This window comes from Capsicum annuum, chromosome 11, assembly GCF_002878395.1.
Source record: "Capsicum annuum cultivar UCD-10X-F1 chromosome 11, UCD10Xv1.1, whole genome shotgun sequence".
Lineage (NCBI taxonomy): Eukaryota > Viridiplantae > Streptophyta > Magnoliopsida > Solanales > Solanaceae > Capsicum > Capsicum annuum.
The window spans coordinates 178,576,431-178,595,404 of record NC_061121.1 but is presented as its reverse complement, the minus strand read 5'-3'; positions in this window follow the sequence as shown (position 1 = coordinate 178,595,404).

Below are 18,974 nucleotides of genomic sequence, written 5' to 3'. Positions count from 1 at the left end.
TTATCATTTTTGTCATGTTCTCCTCCCTTTATTCATCTCTTTTCCTTTGCTCTTTATTAATAAAAGAGGTGGTAGGAGAATTTTTATCTACCTCGATGTCTCGGGTATGCGATCCTTGACTTTGCTTGGTGACTTCCTCAAGAATGTTTGTAGCTACATTATAAGACAACTTCTTAAGTGAACCTCCGGCCATATTATCCACTGTATTTTTTTAGTTGATCTAAAGCCCAGTAGAAGATTTTGAGAAGCATCTTCTCCGGGACCTCGAGGTTGGGATGTTGCATGATCTTTCTCTTAAATCTGTCCCACACCTCATATAGAGGTTCTCCATTCAATTGTCAAAAATTATTGATTTTGTCACACAATTGCAATATCTTGGATGGTGGGAAGTATTAGTCTAAGAATAAAATTGTAATTTAATCCCAAGATGTGATTTACCTAGCCAAAAGGGATTGAAGACACAATACCAGCTCACCCATTAGAGAAAATGGAAAAATAAGCAACTGTATGAACTCTTATAATATGTGAGAGACATTGAATGGGGCACAAACTTCCAAAAAATTCTTCAGATAAAAGTTTGGGTCCTTATGAGCTTGACCCCCAAAGAACCCCTTTATTTGAAGCATATGCAATATAACACTCATTAGGTGGAATACCCCATTCTTTTGATTATTTGGGATAAGGATAACACTCATACCTCAAACATTACAGAGTTGCTCATTATTATCAAGGGGACCACTAAACGTCTCGATAGTACATGCATGGTCACTCATGGTGTCATGGAAACTACTGAAATCACCTACAAAGAAACAAAAAAAACAAAAAAAGTAAATCAAAATCACCATGGGTATACAAAAATCTACAATCAACACCGTACAAGTGAAAACTAAGCCTCACTCCCCGACAATGATTCCAATTTAACTACACTCACCTATACTATAGTTTTGATATAGAGCAATCATTGATAATAAATATCAACTCATGTTGAGGTTGAATCATCGATGAGTGAGTCTAGTCTTCAAACCCTATAGGTGTTGATAACATCTTAGTGTATGCTTATAATGTATAGAAGATGAAATATATGAATTAAAATGGGGTTTTTTTTGGAAAGTTGTTGAAACCCTAAGAGTAGCACCACACAGAGTGGGACCAAGTTCCTCAAAGTCTATCAAAGGTAAAATAAAGTAAATTACCCAAGAATCAAAAGATAATTCAAGAAGATAAAAACACAAGATTTTAACACGGAAAACCCTTTTTCCCAAGGAAGGGAAAAACTACGGCTTGCCTATATAAGCTCCCAAAAACCACTATAATCAAACTCTTGATTACTGCAGTCAATGAACCTAACTTTAGGTTCTTTTCGCTTGTAATTACTCTTCTACAAGCTTATCTTGACAACTTTTCCATGGACCCTCTACACTAATTATCTCTGATCAGTATGAAAACTTAGGCAACTCTACCTAAGCACTCTCTACTCAAAGATAAAGGTTTATTATTCTTATAACATGAATAATTCATTTACAAATTAGAACTCACTCAAGAAGAATTTATATTTAAGCAAACATAAATAGCTAACAACTTGAGCAGCATTGAAATGGGGTTTTTGTTGCCTCTCTTCACTCTTTGTATTTTATAAAAACCATTTGATGAAGTGGCTTGTTTTTCCTTTTATAGTTAAGTAATGATTAGGAATGAAATCTCATTGGACTAGGTTTCCAATTTAGTACAAGTAGCACCTGCAAGTTTGTTACATAAGAGGAAAAAAAAGTATAGGCATGCATGCCAACTTTTCTTTACCATGCACATCCAGGGACCTAGTCACTTGAAGTTAGTTGCTCATCATCAAAGCTACGTATAGAAATTTTCCCCTTTTTAATGATAAAAAACCAACCATACAAATTTTAGTGTATACATCACATTTAATAAGTGTGACTACCACTCTGATGATGAATGTTCCCCCTATTATCATGCTCCACCATCATATAACACAGGGACCTAGTCCCTTGTTGTCATATACAACAAAAAATCCGATTTCTTCCCCTTGTCATTGTGAACCTTATTTTAGTGTATTTGTATACTTCCCTCTATCAGCATGGCCATAAGAGCACATATACGTAAATACCTAGTCCTTGAAAATGAAGTCAGTATTCCCCTTTTTAGCATCATTAAAAAGGATTACCAGTAAACCAAGAATAAAAATATGTACAAGATAATTAACTCACGACCGCTAGGGAAAAACTAACATGTAGAAAAACTTTAAATTGAAGGAAAAAAATAAGGCACAAATAGAATTCATTAATTCATAAAAGTTTGCACCGGTGTAGCAAGCTAAAATAATCAACATAAAACAACTATCTGTAAAGGCCAATATTAGAATCAATATAAGAAACTAACATAGGGTTGATAAGGAAGAAGAAATAACTTGATATAGGTAGATGGAGGTTTCGGGGAAAAGGACATAAGTAACCTCTCCATTCTTGCATTTTCAGCATTCTCGACATCAAACAACTATTTGGTGAGAACCTTTACTTCAGCATTCAGTTCTTGAAATTCAAAAGTTAGTTCTGCCACTTTCACCTAGAATTTTCCATTGTTAGTTGCATGTTGATCAGTGGCACCTGGTCCTTCAAAGGACAACTTCTGATTTTGCAACTTTACATGCACTATTTCAGCATCTTTGGCAGAAAACTTGATCCTTAATTTCTCCATTCCTTTCCAAACTTTTATTGAATAGCTAGCAACTCAGACACTTAAGACACAGATCCAGCTTTTCCCTCAATGCATTCATTCTCCACAAGGGTTGTCAGGCTGATCATATGCTTGGCTATTCTAGGTGTTCCCTTAGTTCCTTACACACAATAATGTTCGAACACCTTGTTCAAGAGATATCCATAAGGAATTCCATTTTTTCCTTCCTTTTTATGAATTACTTTTTTCATAGGATCTATTATTATATCTATAAAACTTATCAATTGAAACTTGCTCAAAGATTAAATCAAAACTAATGCACATTAGAGGCAATTGTTACTTTTTCAGACCTTGGCAACAATGCAAGCTGATAATCACTTTTTAGAAACTTTTTTTCACAGCAGTTGTTGAGGTCCCTTCTACTTTTGATGCCTCAATCATGAATTCAGTGGTAGGATATTTATTTACTACAGTTCATACCCCCAAGAGATGTACATCTAGGATCCCTTCTATTGTTTCTTCATCTAGCTTAAGAATCTTTCCTTGCACTTGTGTAGTCAAACATAAATCATCATATAAGAATTCCATGGAGTAGTAGAATTATCTTACCTCACCTTGAAAGACAATAAGAGTGGGTTCTTCTAGCAGGTGCAACAAACCTTGATGCCTCACATACTCTACCAGTTCTACCATCCCTATTTTTCATAAAGTTTTAGATCAAACAATCTCCCAAATAAAACTTTCTATGTTGTTAGGTTTCCAATCCTCCTTTTTATGGACATGTATCTCTTTTCCTTATTATTTTCCTTTATTTTGGCCTCACAACTTGGCTCTCTTTCTTCATCTATTTTTCTCTTCTTGGGACTAGGTCTCTCAAATTTTTTTCTTTTCTTGACTGTTATATATTTCTGCCTCATTCCAGTAGATCTGCCATTCTTTGACTTAGAGCACCTAGTTTTCTCATCATCCTTAACTTCCAAATTTTTTTCTTTAGAAGTAATAGCAACTACTAAATCTATGTCTTCCTCTTTTTCAATCTTCACAACATCAATACCTTCTTATTCTCTATTACACCAGTTTTTATTAGCCTTCTTCTTTTTATGGTGGAGGTCATAGTCTTCTTTATTGCATTTGTTAGAAATTTCATCTCACACCCTCTAGCAGAGTAAGATCTAGAAACTTTCACCTCAGAGTCCTCACTTCCCCTTAGCTTCTTCACAGACCACCTTAGAGGAACTTCATCCTTATAGTTCTTCTCCTTATCACTTACTTCCCATTTTTTTACATTACCTAATCTTTTCTTTGTATCATATGCAAGTAAAATTAAATTTTCAGCCACCCAGTTCTCATTGTTAGAAAGATCAACTCTATTTACTTGTATTTCTTTACCAAATAACTGAGAAAAGATTAGTTTTGAATCTGAGAGAGTAAAAGAGCCTGGTTCTTGCAAATTTTTACAGATATCAGCAATTTTGAGTTCTTCTGATAACTCAGGGATTTGAGGATTTTCAGGTTGTAACTTTGAGCTTTCTAAGAAGTGCAAAATCTTAATTTGAGAGTTTTCTTATCTGATCAATGACACAAAGCCTCGATGGGAATCCTTTACCATGATTTATTAACATAATTTTCTAGGTTTGAGGAAGGTTCAATAGGAACTGACTCAATTAGGGGCTTCAAATCTTGTAAAGATGACTCGGTGGGTAAATTTGACTCAGTTTTAGGTTGGACACTAAAGATGGTGATTTCTATGACTTTATTATTAAAGGATCAGAATATTGGCAATGTTCAGGTAGATTTTGTAGAGTATTTTCTACCTCAAAAACTCTAGATGGGTTTGTGAAAGTTGAGTGATTAGCAATTTGACTCTGCAGGTGAGAGAGATGAGATAGGACCAGTTGGGTTAGAGAGGAAAGTCAATTTTAGAAGATAAGTTAAAATTATTTAAGAAAGATGAGTGAAGATCTATTATGGTAGTTTAGAGAAGTGTCAGTTGTTAAAAATAAGTCACTTTTGAAATGACATGTCTGAACTTATGTATTGTGACAAAAAATTGTATAAAATAGAACCGACTTCTTTTGCAAAGGAGAAAAATACATAAGGCCTATTTAAAAAGCATTTTATTATTATTATTATTATAGAATCCTTTATACGTAGTAATCTGAGAGACGAAACTAGGTCCCTCTCTTTTGGTGAACTTTTTTCAAATTTATGCTTGTCATATTTGTGCAATTCTAATGTTGTCCCCTTGTATGTATACCTACAATTGTATGGAGATGGGTTAGATTAACATGCACCTACATTATCATGGATACCTGTCTCTTTAACATAGCAAAATTTTTTAAGAAACTAATTCACATGTTATTCAATTTTCTAAAGCTTCTTCTTCAAAGATGGATTTCCTAGGGACCAGGTTCTTTGAAATCAGCTATATCAAAATATGGTACCTCAACCTTAGTGTGACCTTGAGAGAGAGAGAACATGGTCAGATCTTTCTTCATTAATCTTTGAACCCCTTCAATTAATGAGTTATTCCTTACTACAATCCCTTTCCTATCCTTAGAATCATGATAACAAGTTGGATATGGGAACCCACTTAAGTTTGAATTCCAGTAGGAGTATAATGGTGTGATTAAATCCTTTTTAGAACATCTAGGCAGTGATAGCTTCCCTTTCAGCTTTTTAAGAGACTTGAAGCACTTGGGATGAGCTTTCTCTTGCTTAATGTGTCTAGTGTTCCTTAATTTAGCCTTAAGCCAGTACTGACATCTTTCTTTAAAATGAAAATTTCTTTCATAGTGAGTGCGCAGGAGTTTGTGCTCTTTGCTTCTAACATAATGAACATCCTTTCCTATAGAATTAATATGTTGGAATTCTCTTTGATAACCCTAACCTTTACAATCATTAGCACCTTGACTAGTCGAGTTAGAAGGGATCAATGAGGAAGCAACCACATTTAAGAGACTTCTTCAACTTTTATTTCAAGTGGACTAGGTCCTTATCTAACTCTTCATTCCTGTGAAGTGCAGACATAAGGTATTTTTGACAGTCCCTCAACCTTGCTTTAAGATGAATTTGAAACCATGAAGCTTCTTTTTTTCCTTTTCTATCTACCTCATTACCTTCTTCATCAAACTCAAATTTTTAGATTTTATCTTTGTGAACAACTCTTAAGTTTCAGAGATTTGGAAAGTTAAAGCAATCAATTCCTATTCTTGATTCTCCACATTCTCCTTTAATGCATTCTTTTTAGTAGTTAGTTCACATGTAGTGTCTATCAATACACTATCAAGCTTCTTTATCTTCTTAGCAAAGTAATTATGTAGATTTTCCTTAATATCATAAAGGGTTACCTCTTTTTCTTCTTCTTCATCTTTTGTGTTTGCTATGTATGCAAATATGGAATCATAGATAATTGAACTTTCTCTTACTGCTAACATACAAACATCTTCAGACTTCTTATTTTCATCATATTCACTGGAAGAAGCTCCCCACGCTTCTAGAGCTTGCTTTACTGCATACTCGACTGCAATCTTCCTTCTTGATTTTTAGGGACCTGGTCTCTGTTCTTTTCTTTGTCACCTCCAATCTTGAGATACCCCTGGTAATCTAATTTGTACCATAGATAGTCCTTAATGAAATGGCTAGGACTTCCACATTTATTAAATACTTCAACATTGCTTCCTCTTCTTTGGAATTGGTCACTCTTCCTTATTGCCTTGATAATTCTTTTTGCCAAATAGGCAACATTAGTTTCTTCTTCTGTTGAATCGAGTTTGGAAGATATTAATGCCAGGGATTTTTCCTTTTTTTTGCTTTATTCTTCTCCATTTCTTACCTTTTTTGAGCTCATAGTTTTTTAAATTTCCAATAAGTTCATCCATGGTGACGGTCTTCAGATTTGTTGCTTCATTATGGCAACTACTTTGCTTTCCCATCACTTAGGAACAAAACCCAAGAATGTTCCTCACCTTCTCCTAAGAAATGAAGCTCATTAGTGATAGAAGTGAATCTTGTATACATTTCTAGGATGGTTCCTTGTTCTTCCATGGTGAAGGTTTCATACTGAGTAGTTAGCATGTCTACCTTAGAATCCTTCACATCAGTAGTGCCTTCATGAGAAATCCTAAAGTAATCCCAAATATCTTTGACTTTTTTACAAACTGAGATCCAATTTATTCATCAGGCCCTATGCCACAGACTATCAATTTCTTGGCCTTGTAGTTTTTCTCAATGTTTCTTCTATCTTCATCATCATATTCTCTCCTACTTTTCACTACCAATCTTGTTATTTCTCCTTCTTTGACTTCTTTAACTGGAACATAAGGACCATCCATAAGTTCACTACCCTCATAATGAAAACAAATATCCTGGTTTTCCACTACCCATAATACTTCCCAATGAATCTTGGTGGTCTAGTGGTAGATTTCCCTTCTTTAGATCGGTGGAGCAGCCATACTAGCAACGAAAGTCTTGGTGTGAACCTTTTAAAGTGACCCTGCTCTGATACCAATTATTGAAACCCTAAGGGTTGCACCATAAGTGAGGGACTAGTTTTCTCAAAGTCTATCATAGGCAAAATATAGTAATGTACCCAGGAATCAAAAGACAGTGCAGGAAGAGTAAACATAAGATTTTAACATGGAAACCCTCTTGCTCAAGGAAAGGAAAAACCACAGCTGGCCCTTAAAAGATATACAAAATCCACTATAATCAAACTTTTGATTACAACCTTCAATGAACCTAACTCTAGATCCCTTTTGCTTGTAATAACTCTACTACAAGCTCATCTTGACAACTTTTCCAAGGACCCTCTACTCTAATCATCTCTAATCAGTATCAAAACATAGACAACTCTACCATAGCGATCTCTACTCAAAGAGAAATTTTTATTTGTCTTATAGCATGAATAATTCATTAAAAAATTAAAATTCACTCAAGAACAATTTATATTTAAGCACACATAAATAGCTAAGAACCTGAGCGGAGTTGAAATAGGGTTTTTGCTGCCTTACTTCACTTTATGATTTGCCAAAAACCATTTGATGAACAAGCCTCTTTTTCCTTTTATAGTTGAGTGATGGTTTGGGATGAAATCTCGTTCGAACATGTGTCCTATTCAGTACAAGAAACACCTCCATGTTTGTTAAACTAGAGGACAAAAATGTGAAACATCCATGCCAGCTATACTATACCATGCACATCCAAGGACCTGGCCCTTTGTAGTTTGCTGCTCATCATCGAAACTACATATAACAAAATTTCTTTTATATAAATCAAATAAAACTACCAACTCGAATAAAAAATTATGGATAAGATTTCAATATGAGACAAATCTTGGGATGAAATATTCATAGGGGCAAATAATGCATGGGTTTATGATAATTGAGAGCAAATTCTAGTCATCAACTACATGAGTGGGGGCTAGGTTAGGAGTTCTTGAGGTTAATATTTCAACCAAACCTCAAGAATACCTCCCATGGATCTTTTCAGATACCTCATGAGTGTGGCAAGTAAAATCACCTAATGCCTCAATTAGGCATCCCTATTTCTAGGTAGATGCCCAAGATCTAGCTCACTCTCAACTCACCCTTATTTCTAACATGATGAAAAGAGCATTAATTTAATCTAACTATCATTCCCTGATGCCTGGTCACCCATATTCCTCTTTCAAGGATTATATAGGATCAAAAAGATCACTCACATCCCTCTTTCAAAGTTGATGTGAGATTTTGAGAATTTGGGTTTTCACCTACATAGCCAATTTTGTAATTTGTCCTTTTCACCCACAAATCAAAACTAAATCAAGCAAGCATTAGTGAAACCCACATGTAATAACCAAAAATCTACACCAATAAATCACAACCCATAAATATTTGCACCCCATTTCAACCTAATCCAAAGATAAATTGTTTAGCTACTCAAGATGTTAGGGAAAAAAATATATCAAATTCATTGTTCAATGCTTCCATTGAAGTTCCAATTAATAATAATCCAATATCAAACTTCAATTACAACAAAAACTAATTGATAAATTAAACACACTAAGTTTCCCCAATTTTGTAGGGTTTACAAAGTCTCAAAATTCAATTCTCGCGATTGCCTGCATTTGACAATCTTAACTAACTGCAATCGTGGTTCTCACACCGCAATTCTGGTACCTCAGTCAAGATCTGCTTTGGGTTTTCTAGCTTTTGCACTACTTCTTCCTTGTTTGATCCCTTTTAAGCTCAATTCCACTTCTTTCCTTCTCATCGCCTATATACCTGCAAAATATGGAAATTAGCATATTCAACTAACAAAGTTATCTCAATCATACCTTTAAATCATAGTTATATGCACGACTTTGAATGTAAATCAGTGGTAAATTTACCACTCATCAGTTAACATGGGGAAAATGCCAAACATAGGCGAAAATATAAAATACAACTTAAAAATAAACAAAGCATCTAAAATATATAAAAGATAGTCAATACATAGAAAACTATCCCACGGCCTGGTAGAGCTAGTACAAGAGCAACTGCAAATACAACCCAACTATCTAAAATAGTAAATATAATATATCTTGAAACTAAAGACCAGACATAAGAAAAAAGAAAATGCGCGACTCTAACTCAGGTACTCACCCAATCTACAAAAATCAAAAAAGCACAAACAATGATCAATGGCAGCAACTATTTCTCAAATCTGCACCAAAAAGGTACAAAAGTTTAGTGTAAGTACCAAAATCATGAATACTCAGTAGGCATCATTGGTAAATAGAGATAAATGATGATATAAGTACGATAAAATGTAAGATAAAATAATTAAGTCAAGTAAGGAAACAAACCCGAAATAACTCCAACGTGACTATACATGAATAAGTATATAACTAGAATAACAACATAACATAACATAACGTAAAGCATCAATACATGAAATCATAACTATAAAATTAGACCGCATAAGCCAAGTAGAGTAGAAAAGTAAATAACCTATCGTAATCCCCCATAAGCCTGAAGGGTACAAACAAGATACTATAACTTTCATTATACAACTAAAATTCAGCCATGTCATGCCAACCTATATTTATCACTTACCGATTGACCATCATTTATCAACTTATCACTAATTATCAACCAAACATTAATTATGAGAAAATCATGGTGTCACAAGAATCCAATAATATCATGCCACATTATAACTATTTCCTCATTTTTTTGATTAGCTAGAATCCCTTTTTCTAAATCTCACACCATGATATCATCACTTTATAAGTAGTATATTACTAGGGTATAATATGCATATCCATACTCAAACCGGAAAGTATAATCAACAATATAATCATCGATATCATGCTCCATATATCACCAATACCATCAACATCATAGCCATCCCCTGAGCTTGCGTCAAGTATAAAAATTGATATTATCATTATTATTCGGACTTGAACCGATATATACATAGATAATAATAGAGCCAATATATGAACATATATCGGTAACCATATAATCAATACCATGGCCAATAGCATAATCATTAGAGTATGAAATAGCATAACTACAAGCATAGCTATTTAACAAGATTAATAATTATCATAGAAGAATAATCTCTAGAATAATCACCAATATAGTAAATAAGAATTATCCTTAGAATAATTTATTGCATAATCACTTATATATCCAATAACTTAGTCAATGACATAACCCATGGATAAAACAATAGCCTAATAAATGGCTTAATCAATATCATGATCAAGAGCTTATTCAATAGCATAATCAATTAGCTTATCATTTGCTTAATCAATAAGTTATTCATAAAGAAATTAATAAGTGTTACTCCCAATGTCAACCCATCATAACCATCAAGTACAAAGGCATATCGATTTCAATGAAATAACATTTATTAGATGTACACAAACGTAAAAAGGGTCTTTAATAAGTAACACAAGACGTGGCCTAAGGTAGGTCAAAGATCTCACTTCTAAATCCTCAAAATCCATTACCAAACAATGTCTATCCCGAACTAGACTAAGGTATACAAATCCTCTATTTGATTTTAACTATATGATAAGTAGCCCTAGGATAGTAACTTCTATAAAAAGAGAGCACCAAAGTCCATTCCACCTAAGTGATGGCAACTAAGGTGAGTTCCACCCTATACTCAAATGACTAAGCCAATATCCTCATTGGTAGAGTAACCAAAGCATTTCCAACCTAAACAAGAGCTTACAAGGCGAAATTTACCAATGGGAAAGTTTAACTATCCTAATTATGCCCAAAAAGATATCCAAAATACACTAAATGGTCCAACTAACCCAAGTGCTGCAATCTATCATACCAATACCTAAAACCCATCCTAAATACAACAAAATATCCTAAATATACTATGAATTAGCTCAATATAAAAAGGGGTAAAACCTAGTCAATCTGGATACCGAAGAAAGCTCAAAAGATTTATTAAATCACCACATTTCCCTTTTGACAAGCTTCCGCAAGATGCAAGGGTATCAAATTTATATTCTGCTCATTAAATTCAACTAGAAAGGACTTCAATCGGGTTCTAGGGATATATTCATAACCCCATACATGCAAACAAACTATGTTGTCATACCAAATTCGATGTTCTAGACCCAATGGGGCAATGAAAATTTCCATTCAAGGTCATTTCGACTAAAAATAGGTCCCACACATAATTTTCAATTTCTTAACTTTTTGACCAATAGGTTAAAATGAGCTTGGGTGCCTCGAGACCCAAACCAAAGATCCACCTAGTGTTAATTCAATATTCTGGAGCTATCGGAATAGTCAGAATTTGAATTCAAGGTCATTTAACCATAGGTTTTGTCCAATTTCCATTTGGAACCAACGAAGACTTAAAAATAAGGAAATGGATCTAAACACCAAATAAATTGTCTGATAACTAAACTTTCAGTCCCAACAAGTTATAAATGAATTAGGGTATTTATGGGAAAGCTCTAACGACCTAAAAAAGTGAAAATATAGAAAATGACCCGAAGGGTCATTATAGAGGCATAGTACCTAAGCAAGGAAACAAATAGGCGTAGCACTAAATAAGATATTTAGGAAAAATTTATATTTAAAATAGGTTAGTTTAATGGATTAGGGTAATGGTTCATCAGGGAAGGGTCTAGTCATCGCTCCAACCACCAGGCTTAAATAGTTCCCACCTGAAAATCTGATAATACATCACGGGAGTGATAGCTCATCACTCCTAATGTCAGGCTTAAATAGTTTCCACCTAAATATTTCAACCTTGTAGTGTTTTGTCTGATAACTCATCACAAGCTTGATAGTTCATTAGAGGAACCATAGGACCCTAACCAAAATTGATCACATTGAACTTCTTAGTGATGGCTGGGTTGACAGACCGTAACTAGCTCGATGGTTCATTACTTAAGCCATCGGGCATATTAATTTATTCAAACTTTCCTTCACTATTTCATCAAACAATTTGAGGGCAACCCAATTAAATTTAAAATTACTTGACCATTTATAGGATCTCCTATATTTTTAAGTCATTCACAAAACCTTATCATCATTGTTTTGGGTTACTCAGACTTCACCCACAAGGTTGCCATACCTTACCAAAAACAAAAAAGAAATTAACCTAACACAACTATTATTTTACATATTTACATGAATTAGTAGTTATGTTGATTTAATTGTGTAAGAAAAAGAAAGGAAAAAAAATTAAGATAAGATTTGAACATACCTAAATTGTTCAATAAAAATGACAATAGAGTGATGTTAATGTAATATACATGGTGTGTAGGTATTATAAGGTGCATGTGTTGTGGCCTTGATCATTTAACAACTTAATTAAATAGTAAAGAGGAGTTAATAGTGGTGTTTAATGGTAAAATATATGGAGAGTGAAGATTTATGAGAGTTATGCTTTTTAAGAATTTGTAGTTTAAGAGGTGTGATTATAATATGGCTACGGGGTTTAAAATGGTGCAATATAAATGCTAAGTGTAAGGATCGATTATGGGTTGACCAATTACTAAAATAGAGTTTGGCTGGTAATGGGTCAAGTTGATTTAATATAAAATAGGGGATATCTAAAAACTTACCTACTATGTGCTACCGATGGGTCATTAGCAAGGTAACAATTTGTTGTTCAACCCATCAGACCTATCAAGGTTGGGCTCCAACTGAGTTTTGGTTGATGGTTGGTTTGACGATCCATCAAGATAGAGAAAACTCTTCACGTAAATCTTCGTCTATAAACAATATCCAATATTTCTTTCATCATCATGATGATTAAACTAATGGACTATTAGAATTTCAGTGGCTCATCACATGACTCATCAGACCTTAACCATATCATATGATTTTTGTACTTATTCTGACAACTTAAATGAATGTCCTGTTAGTCCATTAATGGTTCATCGGATGAACTATCAGCTTAAAAAAGCTCCAATCTTCACCTATTCTATTTTTATTCCTTCACACTTAACACACACATTAACCATACACGATAATGAAAACCTACACCAGCATGATTTTACAATATATTTTGGGTTGCCTCCTACTAGCGCTTGATTTAACCTCACAACATGACTTGGATGTCTTGACAACTCAGACTTTGTAAGCATACAAGAATGTAATTAGTTTTACCTCTTCTAATAAACCAACATATTTCTTAGATCTTAGACCATTTACCTTTAACAAATTCCAATCTTTGTTTCAAATTCCATAACTATGAATAGTAACACTTGAGTCACCTTGATATGTACCGACCACTTGGATTTCATCTTACCCATAAAGAGTCTAAACCTTGAGTTGAAAAATAACATCAAGTTGACCACATTGGATTTCTCACTTTTCAATCCTCCTATCATGGTACAACTTTATTTTCTCCATATAAAGAGTGGATCTCTCATAAGTACAGAGTTGAAACTCATCCATCTCGTTTAATTAATCAAACCTCAAGTCCTCTTTCCCTTTAAAATTAAGTTTTTTGAGTGCCCATAAGGCTTTGTACTCAAGATCTACCAGTAAGTGATAACCTTTATTGAAGATTGGTTAGTAAGGTGACATACCTATTGTAGTATTGAAGGTATTTTGATAGATCCAAAGAGCATCATCAATCTTCTGTGACTAATTGCTCTGGTTAGCATTAATAACTTGGACAATTTTATTTTAATTTCCCGATTAGATAACCCCACTTGCCCACTAGTTAGGGGATGATATGGAGTTGCCACCTTGTGCTGTCTCTCTTCATATTTAGCTAAAGCAACCCAAAATACCTTTTTGGAAAAGTGAGAACCCCAATCACTTATTACGGTGTGAGGAGTACCAAAAATAGGAAAAATTTTCTTTTTCAAGAATGCCACCATACTTTTCGTTCATTATATACTAAAGAATAGCTTCCTCCTATTTTGACCCTTAATCCACAACTACCAAAGCGTATGTGTGCCCACAAAAACTTTAAAAGGGGCCCATGAAATCAATACCCCATAAATCAAACAATTCCACTCTATTATTTTTGACATAGGCATCTCTTGATGTCTTCAGATCAGCCCCTATAGCTGGAATTAATCACAAGCCTTGGTAAAAGTATATGCATACTTATGAATAGTAGGCCAGTAGTACCCACTTTGAAAATTTTTGCTCAATGTATGATTACCCGCGTGATGTCCTCCCGCTGGGGATGAATGGCAAGCTTGCAAATGACATAGTATTTCTACTTCTGGCACACATCTCTGAACAATATTATCAGCAAACAACCTAAATAAATGATGTTCATCCCAAAAGTAATTGTTCACATCATGTAGAAAATTCATTTTTTGATAACAACTCAAGTTTTCTAGCATTATGTAACTGACAAATTTGTTATCAAAGACTGCATTCCATGAAACAATATGAAGGATAGAAACAAGTACCTATTAATCTAGGAATGAGTCATCAATCTCTAATTTATTTTGTCTCCTTCCCTCATTCTCCAGTTGAGACAAATGGTCTGCCACCTAATTTTTACAACCTTTTTTTCTTTAACTTCAAAGCCAAATTCTATAGCAACCATATCCATAGAATCAATAGGGTTGGACATCATTATTTTCAACAAAGTATCTCAATGTTCAGACATCAGTCTGAACAATAACTTTAGTTCCATGCAAATATGCCCTAAATTTCTTAAAGGCATAGACAATAGCAAGAAGCCCTTTCTTAGTAACTTTATAGTTATTTTGATCCCCATTTAATGATTTTCTTGCATAGTAAATAGGGTGAAAGAGCTTCTCCCTTTACAATCCTAGAACAACCTTAAGTGTTACTGCACTTGCATTGCACATTACTTCGAATGGTTTGGACAAAACCCAGAGAAATAATAATGGGTAAAGCTACAAAGTTTTCCTTGAGGCACTCAAATACCATCAAACAATTTTCATCAAATAAAAATTTTGTTTCCTTCTCCATTAACATAGAAAGTCCATTTGTAATTTTTGAGAAATCCATAATAAACCTCCAACAAAAACCTTTATGGCCAAGGAAATTACAAACACCCTTCAACGAGATTGGTAGAGATAGGTTTTAAATTACTTCTATTTTTACTTGATCAACATCAATTCCCTTATTTGAGATCTTGTGCCCCAACATAATACCCTCTTTCACCATAAAATGGCATTCCCTTAGTTAAGTACAAGGTTGAACTCATCAAATCTTTGCAAGGCATTTCTATGATTAGCCATGAAATAAACATAAGAATCTCCTAATAGAGAAAAATCATTCATAAATGTTTCTAAAGTATCCTTTAGCATATCTGAGAAAATTTACATCATACACCTTTGGAAAGTATTTGTCATATTACACAACCCCAAGGGCATCCACTTTAAGGGGACTGTCCAATAAGGGCATGTAAATATAGTATTTTCTTGGTCTTCGGCTGTAATAAATATTTTATTCTATCATAAATTTCCATATAATAAATAGTACCAACCCCGTCCTGCCAATTAATAAAATATTTGATCCTTAAAGGTCATTAAAAAATGATCTCACATAGTCTAAGAGTTCAACTTTTGGTATTCCATACATATCTTCCATCCCGTGATAGATCTAAGTGGAATAAATTCATTCTTCTCCTCAGCCACCACAATCATACCTTTATTCTTAGGGACACACAAAACTTATGTTACCCATTTGCTGTCAGAGATTAGGTACACAAGTGGATGATAGTAAACATTATTGGCATTCTATCGAGCATTTGTACTCACAAAATTCAGTTAGAGGAAAAGTGAACCACTTAAGAATCTAAAAAAAATTTCTCTTCAATAGGCACAACACCAACTCATCTTCTTAAATGATGTCAATGACCAAAACAACACTTCTTTCTATTTGTTGTTTTATTAACTAACACATGTTGAATTGTACTTCCCCATCATTAAGCCTAAAGTTTAGTTCACTACTTTCCATATCTACCAAAACTCTTTTGGTGGCCAAAAAGGGTCTACCCTAGATTATGGGTACTTTAAATTCCACATCAAAAACAGTAATCATGAATTTCACAAAAAAATATGAAGTTAGAAAATTACACCAACACACCATATAAAATCCCAATGGGTCGTTAGATCAAATGGTCAACTATCAATAGACGCATTGATGTTAGTTTAGGGCTCTTAAGCCCAACTGCTGATAAATAGGTAGAGGCATCAAGCTGATGCTACATCTAAGATCAAAAGATCATAAAGTGCCTTATCAAAACTAAATGCACTAATTATGCATGATATAGTGCCTTTGGTCTGATTTCTTTTAGACTAATAAGCACGAAGGGATCCCTCTATAATGATTAATATTGTCCATAAGTTGTTAACTCACTGGCCTCTTCTTTGTAACCAAGTATTTTATGAATTTAGCATATCCTGACATTTTTTCAAGAGCTCCACCAATGGGATATTTATCGATAACTGATTAAATATGGACAAAAACTTATATAACTTAACATCAACCATTTTTTCTTCCCATTGTGTGGGAATGGTGGGGGAAGTCTAGGCATTTAGGTTTGGGGTTTTCTCACCTCCTTACCTTCACCTCATTTGGGGCATCATCATTCTTCAATTTGAAAGATTTTTCAGTATTACCTTTTCACCATCATCACCTTCTAAATTTTTAGCTTTGGATGGAATATTATCAACTCCAATGGCATCATCCACCGTTTCATAATCATCAGCTAAGTATTCTACCATTGTCTGAACCATAGGGTGTGGTCCTTGACACCCCCAAAAATAGAGCCCTGTCATGGGGGCACCTCAAGACCACATGAACTGAAGGTCGCCCTGAAAACCCAACCTAATCATCACAACAACCACAAGGGTACGGGAACCCGACCTTATTATAAGATAGCGCAAACATAAGGCTAAAAGTCAAAACTTAAACAATATCTAGCATTTCATTAATGTCAACAGTCTAGCCAATACACCAAAGTCCACAGTCATCCACAATACCTCAATACAAATCCAAAGTCTATATATATGAACATATATCGAGATATGCCCCTTACAATATCCAACATCAAGCCTAAACATAAGGTAAAGAGACTATGAAATATGTGCCTTTAAAAGAATGGAAGAACACCACTTCAATATCACACAAGATCTACACAAACACTTGGTTAGTGCGCAGGAAAAGAAGATGTACATGTAACTAGATAATTCAATTAGACATTTTCACAGCCACCTTGTGTACAAACCTTTAACAAGGCTACTTTCATGGTAGGAATTATATAGATTTGGGTTACTCAAGATCCTCATGTTCAACCAAATAAAACAAAAAACTACATATCCAACTAATCATCAACAACATGTATGAACACAAGTCTAAGAAAGAAACAACATTGTTCATCATTGAGCAACAAAACCTTTTTTCATTTGACTTAAAAATCACCATGTACACTTACAAATCCAAGTGTAAAATACATGGGTTTCGAGCTAATTAACAAAGGGAAGAGGTAAATGCCTTAAAAAGATGATCAACCAAGAAAAAATTGACACTTCTTGCCTTTAGATGAGCATCCTTCAAACCCTAGCCTCCAATCTTATTTCAAGAACTTTGCAAGTGTTTGAGAGAGAGTTTAGGATGTTAAACCCACATACAATCTATTTAAGAAGGCCATATACATTTATATAGTGAACGGACTTAGAGTTTAGGGTTTAGGAAATGACCACAAGGCCCTTAGTTAAAATGTGGAAAATGGACCCGTCCAAAGGTACGACTCACTATACGACTCACTAAGGGGATTGTACCCTAGGTTACTAGCAGTACCTTGACTCATACCCTAGGCTTATCCTATGTAACACACACTGTTAAGGGTACGACCATACACCCATGAGTCTTATCTAAAAGGTAAGACTCACCCCTAACTTGTATGTTCCACTCGTACCAAAAATAGTCCACTCCAAGATAAGACCTCACTCCATATGACTCACATAGGTATGACTCATATACTTAAGGTATGATCAAGGATGGGTCACTCATATAGGGGAAAGAATGGCACTCTCCTAGGCTACTCAAGGTATGAGAGGGAAAGGGAGAGTGTATGTGACCCATATCCAAGGGGTACGAGTGGCTTGTCTAATCGTATATTTGACAACACACTCATAAACCAACAGTTTTTGCAAGGCCAAGATCTTAGGTGTTTTATCCTCCCCCACTTAGAATTATTCATCCTCGAATTATGGGTAAGGGGAGAATAAACACAAGTTAGCATTGTTGCACCCATCAAGATAACCTTAAAAAAAGTTAAGACAAACCACACAACAAAGATACAACGCAACACATATCATGATCATAATCAATCGTCCACTTTATTTTATCAAATTTTGGTTTTTCCAACCCATCATTTATCAAAGACACTGGATCAATTCAAATCCTAAGGACTTTAACCCATCAAATTTCAAAGATATAAAGTAACTCAAGTATAGGGAACTTTAATCCCTTGTCTAACAAAGAAATAAATCAATTCAAAGAATCGGGGATATCAACCCATTGTCTATAAAACACATAAAGCAAGTTAGGAAGACCAACACATATATCAAGGATGAGTTCCTAAAACGGAAAGTAATTGTGGATACTTGGACTTGATGTCCTCTTCCGCCTCCCAAGTATCTTCCTTGGACTTTTGGTTTCTCCATGAAACCTTTATAGAAACTAATTTTTTTATGGGATCGACCTTCAGGATCTTAAGATAAGAGATGAACATTTTTTTATCCCCTAAAGAAACTTCTTCCCATACAATAATCAACTCATTAGGGAATTTTAAGCATGCCCGTATGGGTACAACAATCAAAGAAG